This window comes from Pseudomyrmex gracilis, unplaced genomic scaffold (genome assembly GCF_002006095.1).
Source record: "Pseudomyrmex gracilis isolate BER0280 unplaced genomic scaffold, ASM200609v1 scaffold_317, whole genome shotgun sequence".
NCBI lineage: Eukaryota > Metazoa > Arthropoda > Insecta > Hymenoptera > Formicidae > Pseudomyrmex > Pseudomyrmex gracilis.
In genome coordinates this window covers 132,267-136,120 of record NW_018020901.1, presented here as the reverse complement: position 1 = coordinate 136,120, position 3,854 = coordinate 132,267, and the positions used below count along the sequence as shown (strand labels likewise).

Genomic DNA, 3,854 nt, shown 5'->3' with positions numbered 1-3,854 from the left:
AATCGTACGGTGTCGAATAATTTGGTGTCGAATAAATCTGTGTCGAATCGAGCGGTGTCGAATCGTACTGTGGTCAAACGGAACACGCCCTAGTTTTTGCAGAAGGATTTTTGGCTAAGCTTTTTTTGCCTATTTTCATCTATCTTCCTTCTTTCCTGGACCAGTGGAGTGAATTTTGCGGGAGTTTTCCGACTGGTATCTGTGTGAAGTTTTCGAGAAAGCGTTGACGGTTACCTGTCAAAATCCGCAGATGCGCTTGCGCTCCTTGGAATGGGGAGCCTCGTCGCGAATCTGAGAATTAAGGCTGTTTTCCAAAATGTCTGTGCGACATTTTCCCCCGCCTTATGCCGGCCTCGATGACAGCTACAGCGCAGCGGGAGGTATGCGGCGGCAGCATTTATCTTTGTCTCTCCAATCTGGGGTAGGTCCGTGCGGGTCTTCCTGGTATTGACATGAACGTGTCTAGAGTGCATGCTATGCGGCGTTCAATTAATGAACATGCAAATGCTGTCTCAAGGTTGCTCTTGACCAGTAAAGATTCATCTGATAGAAGATTTCAGATTGAATCCGCCTTTAGGTCCTGCAAGGAAGCATTTTTTGAGCTATCTACGCTATATCTCTACTTGCTTGATGAGAGAAAGAATGACTCCTTATCGCCTGAATCGGTCAAAAACATTATAACTCAGGCGCTATCGCAATTTAGTGTGGAATCTTTGCGTGAAAACCATGATATTGTAAGTTCTGGTACTCCTCGCTCTTACGCATCAGTTGCCGGAGCATCAGTTTCGGCAATAAAGATAGCACGCGGTCCGGCCATCCCGGTTAAAAAATCTACAAATATTTTAGTTATGCCTAAAAAAGATACTCAAGATAAATTTGCCTTATCTAAGGAAACTAAGGAGACTTTTAAAAAAATTATAAAACCTGTGAATTTTAATTTAAAAGTCAATCGAATAATGTCAACTCGGAACAAGGGAGTACGTATTGAGGCTTTTTCTGGTGACATTGATAAAATTAAAAACTCTAAGGAATTGGATAAGGCCGGTTTAGAGATCAAGCAGTTTACAAAGCTCAAACCTCGTTTGATTTTACACGATGTTCTTGCCGACATGTCTAAGGAAGATCTGAAGACTGAGCTGATTGCTCTCAATCTAGACAGGACGATCGATACCGATGTGGATGTTGTTTACATTTTCCCACCGAAAAGAAATAGATCCTACGTCAGCTGTATTATTGAGGTGTCTCCAGCCATACGCGCGAAGTTATTGACAGGCTCACATGTTTATATTAATTATTTTGCATGTCGATTGGAAGACTATGTTCGTGTCTTGCAGTGCTACAAGTGCTTGGCTTTCGGTCATATTTCGAAGAACTGCTCTGCGGCTTCCCTTTGTGGACACTGCGCTGAAGCGCAAGAGATGAAAGACTGCCCTAAAAAAGATAGCACTGCACTATGTGGTAATTGCAAGCGATGGATGAACGAAGAGCAGCCTCACTCGACGTTAGATGGCAAAACATGCCCGATTCTAAGAAAGCGTTTGGAAGAGAAGATCAAAAATATCAATTATGGCTAATACTTCAACTACCTTGGATTGCTTACGAGTCTGTCACGTGAACTGTCAATCTTTACTGGCACATATTGATGAGTTCAGGGATTTCTTTGTTAAGTCACAGTACCATATTATTTGCCTATCCGAAACCTGACTTAAACCTGTGATCACTGACCAGATGGTCTCTCTATCTGGTTATCAATTATACAGATGCGACCGCATTGGCAAGAGTGGTGGTGGAGTTGCCTTCTTTGCAGTCAACTCGTTAAAAGTAAAGATACTTGCTTTCTCTGATAGTTTGTATTGCAGAAAGCCTGAGTTTATGTTTGCGGAAATTTCTGCTGTTCATGAGAAACTATTACTTGCTGTTGCTTACAGGCCTCCTCACAGTGGCCATCTGCAAGACTTCTTCAATATGTATTTTAATCTCTCTGCATTGTACAGGCACACCATCATCTTTGGTGACTTTAATGCCAATTTAATAACCAAAAATTTTGATTCCGAACAAATAATTAATTTCATCAACTCTTCTGCTCTTTACTTAGTGCCTTACGAGCTTACACACCATACATCTTCTTCTGCTACTTTTTTTGACTTGTGTATTGTGGATGACAGCGAGAGGATCGTTACTTTTAATCAACCGGGTGTATGTTTTCTATCCTCTCATGATTTGATTGAAATAACCTATAATATTCTTGTTAGAAGACGTGATGTTAGAACGATCAATGTCAGAGACTATAGTTGCTTCAACTGGAACCACTTCCTTTCCGAGCTTTCTGACTGTGACTGGAATATCTTTGCAAATTTGGAAGAGATTGACGATAAAATTGCCTGGTTCTATGGTAACCTTTTAAATTGCTACAACAAACATGCGTCACTTAAGACAATACACCCGAAGCATCTGCCTGCTCCTTGGATCACGCCTGATATCAGGACCTGTATGCAGGAGAGAAATAAACAACGTAGAAGATGGCGCAGGAATAAAACTGAAGCTAGCTACAGTCTCTATAAGAGACTAAGAAACCAGACCCAGGCAATGGTGCGTGAGGCCAAGCAGAATTACTATCTGTCAATTTTCTCGAACAAGAAGGATCCTGCAACTATCTGGAGTAATCTACGCCAGTTGGGACTTGTAAAGTCAAAAAAATCTGACAGGAGTCTGCTCTTTTCTACAGAAGAGCTTAATTTCTTCTTTCTAGTTGATTCGAATAGTTCTGATTTAAACGGGATTTACCTTGGTGATAAATCATATAAGGATGAAAAATTTTATTGGAGAAATATTGACAATAATGACGTTTGTCAAGCCATTTGTAGGATTAAATCAAATGCAATGGGCATAGATGGTCGTTCTCTTGACATGGTCGTTCGCGCTTTGCCTTGTATTACACCTCAAATTGTACATTTATTTAATCATTGCCTACTCCACGGTGTTTTTTCATCGCTCTGGAGATCGGCTATAGTGTGTCCGATCCCTAANATCAAGTGTCCCTCTGAACTCAAGCATTACAGGCCGATATCTTTATTGTGTGTACTTTCCAAGGTCCTTGAGAGTCTTGTAGCTAGTCAGATCACAGAATATGTCGAGACTAATAATCTTCTTGATCCNTTCCAGAACGCTTATAGGAAGAATTACTCAACTCAGACTGCCCTTATCAGAGTTATCGATGATATGAGGTATGCTGCCGATCAGAGAGAAATAACTATACCTGTATTTTTTTATTTTTCTAGGGCCTTCGACTGTGTTAACCATCAGATTCTAATCAACAAACTTAAAAATCTTAATTTTTCTTCTTCTGCTCTTAAATGGCTATGCTCCTATCTCTTTGGTAGAACGCAGGTGGTGAGAGACCCTACAGGGGGCGATTATTCAAAGGATCTGCCTGTTCGGTGTGGTGTTCCTCAGGGCTCGGTTCTTGGTCCCTTACTGTACACACTATATGTTTCTGATTTTGGCAAGAATTTACAATATTGTAAATATAATTATTACGCGGACGATTTGCTTATTTACATTCATACAGGGTGCGTCGCCAAAATCCGGACAAATTTCAATTTGATATTCCCTCCGTTCAGTACCATTGGCAGATGTCGCGATTGGCATTCAAATAGCTTGACGCATGTACTAAACTACCATAACTTCGAAACAGTCGCAATGTTGAAACCTAGTGCGGAGTACAACCGAAGAGCCGCGATTATCGAAAGTATTCGCGCCGGGCGCTCGGCGACAGAAATCATTCGGTTTTTCGGGTATCCGAGATCGACTGTGTATGATGTCTTCGCAAAGTATCGGGAGTCGGAGAAGTCCAA

General features: G+C 41.3%; 1 pseudogene; it reads left to right on the top strand.

Moving 5' to 3' along the window:
* Positions 1–3,854, top strand: part of LOC109860035 — a 9,127-nt pseudogene that overhangs the window by 1,727 nt on the left and 3,546 nt on the right.